Source organism: Dermacentor andersoni, chromosome 2 (genome assembly GCF_023375885.2).
Source record: "Dermacentor andersoni chromosome 2, qqDerAnde1_hic_scaffold, whole genome shotgun sequence".
Lineage (NCBI taxonomy): Eukaryota > Metazoa > Arthropoda > Arachnida > Ixodida > Ixodidae > Dermacentor > Dermacentor andersoni.
In genome coordinates this window covers 257,499,192-257,515,852 of record NC_092815.1, presented here as the reverse complement: position 1 = coordinate 257,515,852, position 16,661 = coordinate 257,499,192, and the positions used below count along the sequence as shown (strand labels likewise).

Sequence of the window (16,661 nt, the reverse complement as noted above, 5' to 3'; positions counted from 1 at the left end):
CTGGGCTTTGTGGCTCCAGGAATTTTCATTTATTGTCAGTTACAAGACTGGATGCCTCCACAAGGACACTAACTGCCTCTCGTCACCCCGTGGATCCACTTGATCCTTCTGTGCGAGATCCGGTGACCTGCGTGATGGCTTTCACTGACATGACTGACATGCACATCGAACAACAACGCAACGAGTCCTTACAGTCCATCATTGCCGGAGTGCAATCACTCCGACAGCATTGACGGCACATGCCGCATGTTCTTGCCACGCAACGGCACCCTCTACCACCGCAATATGAACGCTGATGGCCCTGAGTTGCTCCTTGGCCGTCCTCATCATCTGCAATCTGTTGCTCTTGAACAACTTCACGATGCACCGACGGTGGGACACCTTGAAGTGTTGCATACATACGATCATGTACAACGCCGGTTCTTCTGGCCAGGTCTCTACTGCTTTGTGCACTGTTATGTCGCAACTTGCGAATTGTGTCAGTGCCGGAAGAAACCTCCCCTACCACCTGTCGGATGACTCCATCCAGTTGAAGTTCCCTGTGAACCGTTCTCTCGCTTAGTCCTTGACTTACCTGGCACTTTTCCGATGACGACTAGAGCTAACAAGTCGACTGCCATCGCTACTGATTACATGACACGCTATGTGATAACAAAGGCGTTGCCGACTAGCTGTGCAACAGACGTCGTCGATATTCTCCTCCACGACGTCATTCTCCACCATGGTGCACCTCGACAGTTATTACAGACCGCAGCTGCTCATTCTTGTCTCTAGTTGTCGACGGCCTCGTCCGCTCTTGTGCCACTGAGCATAAGCTGTCCACCGCCTACCACCCACAAACAAACGGTCTTATGGAATGTCTCAACCAAACAATCACAGAGATGCTGTCGATGTAGGTCTCCAACGATCACCGCGACTGGGACACCACGCTGGCCTTACTGCCGTTTGTGTATAACTTGTCCCGACGTGACACTGCAGGATATTCACCCTTTTATCTTTTGTATGGTTGCAACCCCACTTTGCCCTTTGAGATCATAATCCCTTCTGTCCCACGTGTTGCAACTGACCATGCTCATGAAGTCATCGATCGCGCTCACAGGGCATGTCAAGTCGCCCGATCTTGTTTATTAGCCCCGCAGCATATACCAAAAGAGTTATGACTGATGCCATCGCGATGTTAAGTTCGCACCAGGTGCTTGGATGCTCCTTTGGTCACCATGTCGTCGGGTTGGCCTCTCCCAGAAGCTTCTCTCTCACTACACAGGGCCTTATGAAGTCCTAAGTCAAGTTAACAACGTAAATTACGAGATTTCGCCACTTCAGTTTGATGCATCCTCAAGTCTGATGCCTGTTGACGTCGTGCATGTTTCGCGGCTGAAGCCATACTTCGCTCGCGATTCTTTGCCTACCATGAGCCAAGACGGCGCTTCACCACCCGGGGGTCCTGTTACGGAAGGATGAAAAAAGAGAGGAAGAAGACCGCAGCACGCTGGCTGCTGCGTGCTGTTGGTGGTCAGCCATCTTAACTACTCTGCCTCATCTTGTATATTGACACGTGTACTTCTTTATCTTTATTGGGTGACCACTTCTCGCCGCCTAACAAATGTTATCGCACAGCACAGGACGCGCCTGCATGTAAAAGAAGTTTCTGGAATGTTATCGATGGTTCCGTCCACTGTCTTTCACTGCAACTTGTGTTATCTGATTGCATGTGTGCGCGACGCGAATAATGTGGAACATTGTGGAAGGCACGCAGGTCCCAGTGACTGCTCTGGAACATTCGACGACAGATGCATAAAAGCCGACGCGCTTGACCCGCTCATCAGATTTTCGACGACCGCCGATCGTGTTCGCCGCTACCATCCTTCTTTGAGTGTAGCCTTTTTTGAGGGCACAAGTTCGCCCAATAAGACGCTTGTTTCGTTAATCATAGTTTTGCTGCCTTCTCAACCGTCACTACCACGTGACAATATATATTGTAAATACAGTCTTTCTATACTCCCAACATCCCCGTAACAGTATGCTTTGCCTCTGGCATGTTCATGATCTCCGATGGTATATAAAACTGATGCAGACTAAGCTTCACAAAGAATTATGTTCCGTCTCTTCCTTACAGGCTGCTGTGTTTCAGCTAAATCTGCTTTTCCTGTGTCCAGTGGTCTTGTCGCTCAATTAGTGCTTGCCTATTTCTGTTACACTGCAACCTCTCTTCTCTTGTCCTCCTGTCCTTTTACACTGCTGCAAACTTTTAGATTTCAATACTCGAATGATTAATACAAAGATTGATGCTACCATATAAAATGTGACGGCTGTCATGACGGCAATAATTTAGGTGGACCTGAAACTAAATGAAAAAACAAAACAGGCATGTGTGAATAGGAATAACTTCCTTGTGACAAAACTGACTCCATGCTAAACTTTGCCTCAAGGAAATTGGTCTTAAAAGTCTCAAACCCATTTGCTCATACTGCATAAGCCAAGTTTTCCACTCGTCAAAACAGCAGCCGCCAAAAAAGTGTTAGGAAAGAGGCAAAGAAACCATGCCTTTGCATTCGTACTCTCTTCACAAAGCTTGTGTCATATATGCAATCACTCACCATACACAAACACATTGGTCAACACTGCAATGTTTGGAAGAACCCGAACCAACACTATGTAGCCATTTACCTGCAGTATGCCTCCTGTAACATGAATCCCCACTGTGCTTGGAATCTATATAACTTTTTTTAATTTCTCAGGCATTTGGTGGTAGAGGCCAATGCATTAGACAGAAATCCTGCTACACTGCAGCAATGTTCAGAATGTAGTATGAAGTACTCTGTCTGGCTGGAAGTTGAAGATAGAAATTGTATTAGTCGTTAAAATATAGTAGCCAGTATTGAAACTACACATGCACTCAAGGCTGAGCCACATCATGAGAACACGGAAGAGCAGACACACACTTGAGCTGCATTGTGTAGCTTTACCAACAAGCCCAGCTGTACACTGAAGTAAGGCATGTTTTGGGCTAGTCAGCTCGTAGCTTCAGCAAAATTTTAAACTCTGCGAGGAAAACAGGACATGAACAAAAACATAGATGCATGCACAAAGTGTAGACTTCCGACTGGCTTTGTTTGGTGAAGGCAGAGAGTTTATAAGGTTCTTCAAAATGGCAAAACAAAGAACATTCGCAAAGAAATTGTGCATGAGGAAGTGACAAAAAATAGCAACGCCACCTGTGCATTAAGAGCGCAGTAGAGTCCCAATGTGCCCATCTAAGAATTCTATTTCTTTCCTTGATAGGGATCAAGAAGGTGAGCTAACTTAGTTGTCACACCTTTTAGCGATGTGGAATGCCTTGATGACTTCTCTTTCTGTTCTTGAGTTTGCCTTCGAAAGGAATTTATTCTGTTCCTCATAAGGCAGGCAGCTTTTGCTGTCGCAGCTCCTGCACTGCAAGAGGAGATTCTCAAGGAAAGAATTGAAGTCTTAGATGGGCACATTAAGACACTCCTGCACTCGTAATGCATACATGGCCATGATATTTTTCGTCAATACCTCGTGCACAAATTATTTGCAATTGCTCCTTGTTTTACTATATTGAAGTACCTTATATATTCTTTGCTTTCACAAAATAAAACCAGTTGGAAGCCTGTTCTTTGTGTGTGTCTATGTTTCAGTTCACGTCCTGTCTTCCTCGCGCAGTTTAAAATTTTGCCTAAGCAGTTGTCTAGCTTGTGTATACGATGAGTAATTAATATTATGATGACTGCAGCACAGCAATGGTCTAGTGGCATAGTGTCGACATAGTATAGAGATGGTACTAAGTTAAAAATTTGGAAATGCCATAAATTGTGCAATCAACCCTTATCCCTCGGTTTCCTACAGCTGCAGAGCACTTGACCACTGCAGCAGTCAAGCATGCTGTATATTGGGCAGTGCCAGGAATTGCGAGATCGAGACAGGCTGCCACTAGAAGTTCCTTGGGCCAGGTGATAACTCAAATACATCCAAATATTTCTATATTTCACTATATAAACCTTTGTAGAATGAGGAGAGAGAGAGAAACTTTATTGAAATTGTAAAGATCTGAAGGAGGGGTGGTCGGAGCCTCTCAGTCCAGGGCCCCGCTGGCCTCTGCCGCCTGCCTGACCTGGCTAATTAAGGACTTTTGTCCTGCCAGGTCGGAGCTGGCGAGCTGTGCCTCCCACTGCTCCATTGTCCTACTGGTATTTGGCCTATGAGGGTGCTTAGTGCACTCCCAGGTTATGTGTATTAGGGTAGGTATGCCACCGCACCCTATAACGAGTGGGATACATGGCGTTTAGCAACCTTAAATGGGGGAAAACCCGGTCTGTATTTTACGCCAATCGGCGGCCTCTTCCCCGTTAAGTTGCGGGTGAGGCGGCGGGTATTTTCTTCGGACTCCACGCTGATCAGCAAGGATGTCTTTGGCATTTAAATTGGTGGAATTTTGTGAGGGGTAGTGCGGGTGGTTGAGGTTAGAAGAGGACGCCGTCGCTCGGTTAGTGAACCCTTGAGCTAACGCGTTAGCCTTTTCGTTCCCCTGTACCCCCGCGTGGCCCGGGCACCAGAGTAGGCAATGATGGTGGTTGAAAGATTTGGGGATTATCGCAAGGCTAGCCGCAGTCACGTGCCCCTTGAGAAACATGCGACATGTCTCCTGGGAGTCCGTGACCACGACCGAGTCCCTTTGCGAACGCTCCGCGTGAACGAGTGCGATCGCCACTGCTAATATTTCAGCCAAGGTGGGGGATCCCGCCATGGCCGACGCGGTAATATGCTGTTGGCTGATAGCGTTCACGACTGTCAGGGCGTACCTCCTTTGGTAGCGCTGCCCGGTCGCCTCTGCATACAGAGCTGCGCCTGTGTAGTACGTGTTGTACCTATGGTTATTAGAGTAGGCTGATTGAATGTGTTGTGCGTGTGCTTGGCACCTTTCTTTGTTGTAGTCGGGATGCATATTCTTTGGAATTGGGGCTACTGTAATTTTGGATCTCATCGAAGGAGGGAGAGGTACGGCCTGCTCTGTGAGATAAATGGGGTATGCTGGGATATTGAGTCTAGCCAATATTGCCCTACCAGTTTTTGTGAAGCTGAGGCGCTCCCTCTGTTACATTAGGGTGACTTGCCTCGGTTCGTCGAAAGTATTGTGCACTCCCAAAGCTAACATGCGCTCCGTTGAAGTACATTTAGGCAGGCCCAGAGCAGCTTTGAAAGCGGTTCGGATTATTGTGTTAGCCTGCTTTTCCTCCTCCCTGTTCAGGATTTGGTACGGCAAGCCATACGTTATTCGACTAACCACTAAAGCCTGTACGAGCCTTAGGGTATTGTCTTCTCGCATTCCCGCTTTTCGATAAGTCACGCGACGTATCATTTGGGCTATGTTGTTGGCTGTGGATTTGAGGGTCTTGAGTGTCTGTACTGCTCTCCCGTCGCTCTGAAGCCACAAACCCAGGACTCGCATCGTGGGTACCTCTTGGACTGATTGGCCCTCAACCACGATGCTAATCGATCCTCTGGATTTGTAGCCTTTCGCGTGTATCCGGATAACCTCAGATTTTTCGGGTGCGCACTTCAGGCCACTCCATCTAGAAAATTTCTCCACCGCTAATACTGCACTTTGGAGCGTATATTCCTCATCCCCAAGTGAACCTCTGCTCGTCCACAGCGTGATGTCGTCTGCGTAGAGCGTGTAACCTAGGTCGGGTATCCGATCCAGATCGCGCGCGAGGCGACACATCGCCATGTTGAAGAGAAAATGAGGAACTTTTCAAGGGTGAAGTTGTTTCACACAAAGGAAAACTATTACTAAATAGTGACCAGTTCCTTTTGTTTTGTAAGCCAGATTGCATGTATTTGACATTGCTTACTGACTCTTAATTATTCTCGCTGTCCGATACAAGCATATGCACTCGCATATGTTTTCAAACAAAACTATTGTGTGAAGCCATGTTTGTGGTGGAATAAAATTGAGCTGAATACAGAGCTTTGTGGCACACCAGATCTTACTAGCGATCGCGGAGAAGAAAGTTAATTAGTAGTTACAAATTGGTACCGGTTAGTTAAGAATTTACTAATCCAATTCGTAGTCCTGTCAATTCGAAGTTTACTGTCGTTTGTGTATCGGACCAAGCCGATGTCCCCTGGCCTGGGCGGTCCCTGGCGCTTCACCTAGTGGTGGCCTTTGAAAATAGCAGTGTGGCACCAGTGGTTGCATCAGGATCTAGGCTCATGGAGATAGACAGCAACGTGCACAGGGCAAGGAGTTTGGTGGCCTGGTACTCGTCACATTTGTGGAGAACACTATAGTTTTTGCGAGTCCTAGCCCCTACCTAGGGTACCAGTCTGTGCACTGCGCGTGTGTATATATATATATATATATATTGTGAAGAAGAAGACGCGCCTCGCGGCACAGACACATCGCCAACGCGCGGCTCGGCTCCGCTTGCGCTGTTGATTACTGTCGCCTTTTTTGGACAGTGCTTCGGGCTGTCTCGCCGTTCCCGGTCGCTGCGCTTTTGCCTTAGGAGCCGCCAATAAACCTCTTCTCAATTGGTGGAGGTGCTGGGACTCAAACCCCGTCGCTTGTAACCCTGGAGCTGCGATCAAGAACGCTATCGCCTGCCATGACCGACAGCTCATCCCAAACGGCGCCGACGCCACAGTCCGTCACTTGCACCGGCGTTGCACGACAACGCGACCCCAAGATCTTCAGCGGTGCAGACGACGAAGATGTAGAAGACTGGCTGGCGTCATATGAACGGGTGAGCGCGCACAACAAGTGGGATGATCCAGCGAAGTTAACCCACGTCATCTTTTATCTGGCTGGTGTTGCCCAACTCTGGTTTCACAACCACGAAAGTGACTTACCCACATGGTCAATCTTTAAGACAACCTTTACAGAAGTGTTCGGCCGACCCGCTGTTCGCAAACTGCGCGCTGAACAACGCTTGCGCGCCCGAGCACAGCAGACGGCAGAAACATTCACGAGCTACATTGAAGACGTCGTGGACCTGTGTAAACGAGTCAACGCGGCAATGCCCGAAGCTGAGCGAATTCACCATATACTGAAGGGCATCGATGACGGCGCTTTCCAGATGCTTCTAGCCAGGAATCCGCGCACTGTGTCCGAAGTCGTCAGCCTATGCCAAAGTTATGATGAGTTACGCAAGCAACGCGCTTCGACTCGGCGTGCTCTGGGCAGCGACGACTTGGTGGCAAGCCTTGACAGCATGTACGACCCATGCTCATTACTTCAACGGGTCAAGGACTTCGTGCGTGAGGAAGTTGCCCGCCAACTTTCTTTAGTCCCCTTCACTCAGGAGCCCACCTCCAGTCTTCCAAACACGCTCCGCACTCTCATCTCCGAAGAGGTCGCTCAAGTTGTCCCTTCCGCACACCATCAGCCGCCTGCAGCCACGAATCTCAACTCTGCTCTGGCAGTGCAGCCTGTCGCGACTCCTCGCACCTATGCGCAGCCAGTCCTGCCTGTGGCTGCGCCTCTTACGTACGCGCAGGCAGTACGCAGGCCTCCGCCTGCGTCTTTCGCGACCCATTCCCAACCGGTGCCACCGGAAGCCCATGCTGCATCTTGGACCGCACCGAGAGCTAATCCTTGGAGGACGCCTGATAATCGTCCCATCTGCTATTCTTGCTGTACTCCTGGACACGTCGCCCGATATTGCCGACGTCGGCCTCAAGCGTTCGGCGACGCCTCTCGGCCCTTCCAGTACGGCAGCCAGCCCTTTCGCCAATACGCCACTCCTTCCCACCAACCGTATGCTCGTGCTGACCTTCCAGAATTTCCTTCGCGTCGCTCGCCATCCCCTCGCCGACGCTCGCTCTCCCCAATGCGTCGGCGACCCGCACCACCTGACCAGGAAAACTGAACGTCGCAGTTCACGAGGCAAGAACTGCGCCCCATTCGAACTGTCCAAGTCCTCGCGCCTGTCCTGCTAACGTGGTCGAAATAAGTGTAGAAGGTGTTCCTGCATTCGCTCTTGTGGACACCGGCGCAGCCGTTTCTGTGATAGCCGCCAAACTGTGCCGTTCGCTGCGCAAGGTGACCACGCCGCTTTCTGGACTGTCGCTTCGTACGGCAAGCGCTCAGCACGTCACTCCGCACGCAGCCTGTACTGTACGTGTGCTTATTCACGGCATTGTCTACATAGTCGAGTGCATTGTTCTTCCCACCTGCTCGCATGACGTCATCCTCGGATGGGACTTCTTATCCCGTCATAAAGCCGTGATCGACTGCGCACGCGGCGAAGTTGAATTTTTTCCTTGTGACGCACCCTCGCACGAAGATTGTGACCGCCCTTCTAAACTTAACGTGCGCGAGGACACAGATATTCCACCTGGCTCCTTCGCTCTCGTACCCGTCTCTTGCGATGCCATCACTGATGCAACGGTCCTCTTCACACCTTCCGACGTCTTCATGAGCCGTAAATCTCTCCGACTACCCTTCGCAACACTTGACATGGCTGGCGGCTGTAGCAATATATACTTCTGCAATCCCCTCTGTGCGCCGATTACATTGCTCGTTGGTGAATGCCTTGGCATCGTGGAACTCCTCGACTCTTCGTCTTTGGTTGACGTCCCCGGAGACTCTTTTGATGTCGACTCCGGCCAGTCGTCTTCGATTTCCGCGCTTGAAGAGACGTCCAAGGATGCATTCTCGAGTGCCATCGCCGATACCCTCACACCTGCCGAACGCGCCGACCTTCTTGATCTCCTGCACCACTTTAGAAGTTCATTCGACGTTTCACAACCTCACCTGGGCCGCACGTCGGAAGTGCAGCACTACATTGACACCGGTTCACATCAGCCGTTACGTCAACGACCCTACCGCGTCTCGGCCGAAGAGCGTCGTGTCATTACCACCCAAGTCGAAGATATGCTGCGCCGTGACGTTATTCAACCTTCGCACAGTCCCTGGGCGTCGCCTGTCGTTCTCGTTCGCAAGAAGGACGGGTCTATTCGCTTTTGCGTCGACTACCGTCGGCTAAATAAGGTAACGCGCAAAGACGTCTATCCTTTGCCGCGCATCGACGACGCCCTCGACAGTCTTCAGGGAGCAGAATTCTTCTCGTCCCTTGACTTGCGTTTGGGGTACAGGCAGGTACCGATGGCTGCAGCCGATCGCCAGAAAACCGCATTCATTACGCCTGACGGCTTATATGAATTTAACGTAATGCCGTTCGGGCTTTGTAACGCCCCTGCCACCTTTGAACGACTCATGGACAACACGCTGCGTGGCCTCAAGTGGTCCATATGTCTGTGTTACCTCGACGATGTCGTGGTTTTCTCGCCTGATTTTCCGACTCACCTGCTCCGCCTCAGACTTGTTTTGACCTGTCTAACGAACGCTGGCCTCCAACTCAACCTCAAGAAGTGCCGCTTCGCCGCGCGAGAGCTCACCATTTTAGGCCACGTTGTGTCCAAGCACGGCGTTCTACCCGATCCTGCAAAACTTCGAGCAGTCGCTGAGTTTCCGAAGCCTCAGACCATCAAAGAACTTCGGAGCTTTGTGGGCCTATGCTCATATTTCCGGCGCTTTGTTCGCAATTTCGCATCGATCATGGCGCCATTGACTCAACTTCTGCGCGGTGACACCACCCTCTCCTCCTGGTCCCCTGCATGTGACTCCGCCTTCGCTACGCTGCGTCGTCTTCTCACCTCCCCACCTATTCTTCGCCATTTCGACCCGTCAGCTGCAACTGAGGTACACACAGATGCCAGCGGGGTCGGTCTCGGCGCCGTCCTCGCCCAACGAAAGCCAGGCTACCCCGAATACGTAGTCGCCTATGCGAGTCGCACGCTGACGAAGCCTGAGGCCAATTACAGCGTGACCGAAAAAGAGTGCTTGGCCTTAGTATGGGCACTTGGCAAGTTCCGACCATACCTGTACGGGCGCCCATTCGACTTGGTCACAGATCACCACGCGCTTTGTTGGCTTGCCAACTTGAAAGATCCCACTGGCCGCCTAGCCCGTTGGGCATTACGCATCCAGGAGTACGATATTCGCGTCGTATACCGCAGTGGGCGAACACACTCCGACGCCGACGCTCTGTCTCGTTCACCTTTACCTCCAGACTCGGCCTGCGGAACAACTTCCGCACACTCCATCTCATCTCTCGACATGGACTCCTTTGCCACCGCACAACGTCGTGACCCGTGGATCGCTTCTCTTTTCGACTATCTTTCTGGATCATCGACCATGCCTGTATCCCGAACCCTCCGACGCCAAGCAGTTCATTTTGCCATTCATGACCAGCTGCTCCACCGACGCAATTACTCTCCTGAAGGCCGTCGGTGGCTTCTGGTGATTCCCCGCAGCTTAAGGTCACAAATATGTGCCGCTTTCCACAACGATCCACAGTGTGGCCACGCCGGAGTCTTCAAGACGTACGAACGAATTCGCCACCGCTACTACTGGCGCGGCATGTACAATTTTGTACAAAAGTTTGTTCGGTGCTGTCTTGACTGTCAACGCCGCAAATCGCCGCCTTTACGCCCGTCTGGTGCCTTGCAGCCGCTCCCGTGCCCTGCCACACCCTTCGATCGCGTCGGCATCGACCTATACGGCCCGCTTCCTATGACGCCAGACGGCAATCGGTGGATCGTAGTTGCTGTCGACCACTTGACACGCTACGCCGAAACTGCTGCTTTACCAAGTGCTACGGCACGGGATGTAGCCTTTTTCGTTCTACATCGCTTCGTGCTTCGACACGGCGCACCTCGAGAACTCCTCAGTGATCGAGGTCGCGCCTTCCTCTCCGAAGTCGTCAAAAGTTTGCTCTCGGAATGCCGCATTATTCATCGGACAAGCACGGCATACCACCCCCAGACTAACGGACTCACAGAGCGATTTAACCGCACACTTGGTGACATTCTGTCGATGTACATGGCATCTGATCATGGTAACTGGGCCGCATCCTTCCATTCATCACGTTCGCGTACAACACCGCGATCCAGGCCACTACGGGATTTTCACCTTTCTTCCTCCTGTATGGCCGCCAGCCTACGCATACCATCGACACGCTCCTTCCATACCGTTCTGACGCCTCCGAGTGTCTACCTGTGTCCGACATCGCCCGACAGGCCGAAGAATGCCGCCAGCTAGCGCGCTCCTTTACGGCCGAGCAACAGCAGCGCCAGAAAGAAAACCGCACCGACACGCTTCCGAACACCACCTACGCTCCAGGCGTTCTTGTGTGGTTGTCTGTGCCTTTCCAGACTCCGGGGCTTTCCTCGAAACTCGTCCCAAAATTCGAAGGGCCTTACCGAGTCTTGGAGCAAACATCTCCGGTGAATTTTCTAGTTGAGCCACTGTCACCCCCTGAAGACTTGCGCCGGCGTGGACGTGACATTGTCCACGTCTCGCGTCTGAAGCCCTACCATGACCCTCTGCCTCTCGATTCTTAAGGCGCCAGGATGGCTCTTTTTGTCCGGGGGGGAGATTGTGAAGAAGAAGACGCGCCTCGCGGCACAGACACATCGCCAACGCGCGGCTCGGCTCCGCTCGCGCTGTTGATTACTGTCGCCTTTTTTGGACAGTGCTTCGGGCTGTCTCGCCGTTCCCGGTCGCTGCGCTTTTGCCTTAGGAGCCGCCAATAAACCTCTTCTCAATATATATATATATATATATATATATATATATATATATATATATATATATATATATATATATAATATGTTGTGCAGGATTGTTCGTTGGCAGCACGTGCTCATGCAGCAGCTGACGGGCCTTCGATGTGTTTCGCCCTGGTAGTGCGGTCGTCGTTGTGGTTCTAGAGCTGCACTGGCATTGCCCAAGAACAGGATATATCGGCATGGTGCAGAATTGCAGAGTGGGGGCGCTCCATTCTATCCCCACTTCATTCCTTCAGAGTTGTGGTTTATGTGATTCCAGTCCTTTTGTTGGGGTTCTGACAGTTGAACCATTCCCACTCCTTGAGTGGTCGAACTAATCTGCTCCAATTACAGTAAATAAAACGCTTTCTGTATAATTACTTACTACTTGCGCCCCGATGCGATAGCGTAGAGGTAGAGCATCTGCCTCACGTGCAAAAGGCCTATGGTTCAAATCCCGGTGCCATGCAATTTTCGACTGGATAAAAAAAAATCCACATGTTGATACAGCTGTAGAAACAGGCCTGGTGGCCTGACCTTGGTGACCAGAACCGGTAATGCACTCCCTCACCAGAGCAGGATTGGCCACCTTGGTACAGTACTTGGCCAGTCCTTGACCTTCTGTATGAATAGAACAATCAAACCTCGGCCCTCAGTCCCCAGCAGCTACTAAGCAACTGACCGTTGCGGCGGTCAGACCTGTGATGCAGCAGAGCGTGCTAAGAATCTCTGGATCTGGACAGGCCGCCATTGGAATCTGAACCTGGCAATGTTTAACGCTAGAACGTTTTCTAGTGAGGAGAGTCTAACAGTGCTATTGGAGGAATTAGCGGGCATTAAATGGTATATAATAGAGCTCAGTGAGGTTGGGAGGACAAATGAAGCATATACAGTGCTAAAAAGCGGGCACATGCTGTGCCACCAGGGCTTAGCGGAGAGACGAGAACTAGGAGTCGGATTCCTGTTTAATAAGGATATAGCTGGTAACATACAGGAATTGTATAGCATTAACGAGAGGGTGGCAGGTCTTGCTGTGAAACTTAATAAGAGGTACAAATTGAAGGTCATACAGGTCTACGCCGCTACATCTAGTCATGATAACCAGGAAGTCAAAAGCTTCTATGAAGACGTGGAATCGAGCTAGGTAAAGTCAAAACAAAATACACTATACTGATGGGCGACTTCAATGCCAGGAGAGGCAAGAAGCAGGCTGGAGAAAAGTCATTGGGGGAATATGGCAAAGGTTCTAGGAATAGTAGGGAAGAGTTATTAGTAGAGTGTGCAGAACGGAATAATTTGCGGACAATGAATACCTTCTTCCGCAAGCGGGATAACCGAAAGTGGACGTGGAGGAGCTCTAATGGCGAGACTAAAAATGAAATAGACCTCATACCCTGTGCTAACCCTGGCATCATACAAGATGTGTATGTGCTCGGCAAGGTGCGCTGCAGTGACCATAGGATGGTAAGATCTCGAATTAGCCTAGACTTGAGGAGGGAATGGAAAAAACTGGTACATAGGAAGCCGATCAATGAGTTAGCGGTAAGAGGGAAAATGGAGGAATTTCGGATCAAGCCACAGAAGAGGTATAGGGCTTTAACTCGGGAAGAGAACCTTAGTGTTGAAGCAATGAACGAAAATCTTATGGGCATCATTAAGGAGTATGCAATAGAAGTCGGTTGTAACTTCGTTAGACAGGATACCAGTAAGCTATCGCAGGAGACGAAAGATCTAATTTTAATACCACCCCTTATACATAGCTTTCATTGATTACAAGAAAGTGTTTGATTCAGTCAAAACCTCAGCAGTCATGCAGGCATTATGCAATTGGGGTGTAGACGAGCCATATGTAAAAATAGTGAAAGATATCTACAGCAGCTCCACAGCCACCGTAGTCCTTCATAAAGAAAGCAACAAAATCCCAATAAAGAAGGGTGTCAGGCAGGAAGATACGAACTCTCCAATGCTATTCACAGCATGTTTACAGGAGGTATTCAGAGACCTGGATTGGGAAGAATTGGGGATAAGAGTTGATGGAGAATACCTTAGTTACTTGCGATTCGCTGATGATATTGCCTTGCTTAGTAACTCATGAGACCAATTGCAATGCATGCTCACTGACCCGGAGAGGCAACGCAGAATGGTAGGTCTGAAAATTAATCTGCAGAAAACTAAAACAATTTTTAACAGTCTCGGAAGAGAACAGCAGTTTACGATAGGTAGCGAGGCACTGGAAATGGTAAGGGAATACATCTACTTAGGGCAGGCAGTGACCGTGAGTCCGGATCATGAGACCGAAATAATCAGAAGGATAAGAATGGGCTAGGGTGCGTTTGGCAGGCATTCTCGGATCATGAACAGCAGGTTGCCATTATCCCTGAAGAGAAAAGTCTATAACTGGTGTGTCTTACCAGTACTCACCTACGGGGCAGAAACCTGGAGGCTTACAAAAAGGGTTCTACTTAAACTGAGGACGACACATCGAGCTATGGAAAGAAGAATGATGGGTGTAACATTAAGGGGATAAGATGAGAGCAGATTGGGTGAGGGAACAAACGCGAGTTAATGATATCTTACTTGAAATCAAGAAAAATGGGCATGGGCAGGGCATGTAATGAGGAGGGAAGATAACCGATGATCATTAAGGGTTATGGACTGGATTCCAAGAGAGGGGAAGCGTAGCAGGGGGCAGCAGAAAGTTAAGTGGGCGGATGAGATTAAGAAGTTTGCAGGGACAGCATGGCCACAATTAGCGCATGACCGGGGTAGTTGCTGTTTATTCAAGCATTTTGCAAATGTGGCTCGCTTCTAAGCACCCCTTCTTATCTCTAAAAAAAAAAAACAAATGAACATCCAGTATTCTTTTTTAACTTTCACTAAGCTTATCGTATAGCTCAGTGTTAACATACAGGTTAACATACAGTATTTACAGGTGAGGTTACAGAAAGCAGTAATAATTGACAGTAAACACTGCTTGGGTGGTGAAGAACATGGGAATCAGGTCATAGGAGGCTAAGCAAATGGTGATGTAGCAACACTGTAAAGACTGAATAAGATGGATGTGGAATGCCTTGATGACTTCTCTTTCTGTTTTTTATTTTGCCTACGAAAGGAATTTATTCTGTTCCAGATAAGGGAGGCAGCTTTTGCATCTGCAACAGAACATTGGTGGATGTTGTGTGAAGCACTTTCTCCATGCTTTTTCACTACCTGAGCAAGGTAACTTTCTTGGTGCTTCATCACGCAATTCATAGAATCAACTTCCATTAATTCTACCCTCACGAGACTGACGGGTCGAATTAAGATGCAAAAACCTGCTGAAGCACCGTTGATTCATTTGGCAATATGTGCTTGAGTAACACGCCTCTGAAACGAACGTGCATCAAATTTCTATTTGTCCACAGTATAAAACTAAAGAAGAAATGACTTAACTCCAAACCAAAGTAGAAACCTACGCGTACCTCATTTCTTAGAATGCCAGCTGATTTTCCAAAGCCAGCTTCGCCGTATTACAGCCATGATATGTGGTAAAGCATATGAATGGTGCAACCACGGTTTTAGTTTCGCAATTGATTGCACAGCTAGGCAATTTTCGTCTCAATATCCTTTGAAAACAAAACGTGTTCGTTAGAATCAGATAAGTACCACAATCGGACATTGTCAGCTACCGTTACTGCTTGAAAATCTTTCTCGGGTGGGTCAAAAATAGGCATTTCATAGAGATGGCATTTGTTTGACGCATTCACTGTTCCCTAAGCTCTACTGAGGCATGGGCTGCCACTAAAAGGGGTCATTATTGGGGTCTGGTCAAGATCGCATTATACGGCGAATACCAGTTTTAGGATCGAAATGATGAATGTTTAATTCCATAGAAATGCATGGGCGTCAGCCAGGTTCGAATTAACTGAAAAAATTAAATTAACAGGAGTCAGATTATTGGAAGTTTACTATACACCCTTTTCTGTTCACCAAGAAGTTGCCATTTTAATATGTAGTTTTCTTCTATCAGTGTGGCAATGGTGCTAAATTTAGCATTTGTTTGAATCATCCATTGTTCCAAGGACAATCTACAAAGTAGGGGCACACTTTGAGACTTGAAACATTTCCACATATAAAGGCAGGGCATGTTAACATCTGTACAATTAACATAAGTTGGCTGTATTGTCTGCATAGCATGTGGTTGCCTTTTTGGAATGTGGTCTTTCTGTAAAACAAAGTTGCATTTGTTTCAAATAAATTGCTGAACCATTGCTTGTGTGTTTTCCTGTGCTCTCTGTGCTGATTGCGCTTTTGAAAGTGCAGTGAGCAACTGCAGACTGAAATGCACAAGGCTTCACTTTATCATACCAGGAAGCATTTTGGCTTGACAAAGGAGCCTTAATTAACCCCTTCCATGCACACACTTTTTTTGTATAAACACATCAAATGAAAGACAGTGACCTCTTCTCATGTATTTTAAAGCCTGGCAGTGTTAAAGACAGAGTGAAGTTGTACAAATACAATTTACTGTTAAGTATTGCTGCTAAAACCTCATGCTTGTGTATAGTATATGCATGCCGTGCTGGCTATGCCGTGGTAGAGCCGTGAAACAGCTTTCACTACACTGTTTGCTATAGCATTGCTGTGTTCTGCAACCTGAGGTCAAAACTATAAATCTCTAGATGTTCAGCAGCACAATTGACAGCTATTTCCGTATGTTCGATGCACTCCTGGCCAGGGACTTCTCTTCCTGTAGGCAAAATAGATGGCTGCCTCGGACGCTGTTTTGGAAAGAGCGCAGCGTACCTCGAAAGCTTGCTCACAATGCTCCACCAGCAGGTTTTGCCAGCGAGAGTGGAGGGGGGCACAATAATTTGACTTTACATGGTGGGGCACAATACCTTAAAATGCTGCTGCTTCTGGCTTCCACTTACTATGACATGCTGGTGCACCTCAACATGGAGCAACCCCATTTTACTAAAATTCTGAATTCTTCTACCAACATGGTGTGGTGTGGCTATCTATGACCACTGTATAAAACCGGG

At 48.9% G+C, this 16,661-nt stretch overlaps 1 long non-coding RNA gene across 1 annotated transcript; it reads left to right on the top strand.

The window, feature by feature from the left end:
* Nucleotides 1-3,708: 3,708 nt before the first annotated feature.
* LOC140216039 (uncharacterized) lies at nucleotides 3,709-15,888 on the top strand. Its single transcript, XR_011892686.1, has 2 exons — nucleotides 3,709-3,971; nucleotides 14,750-15,888. It is a non-coding gene; the product is annotated as an uncharacterized lncRNA (long non-coding RNA).
* Nucleotides 15,889-16,661: the final 773 nt, after the last annotated feature.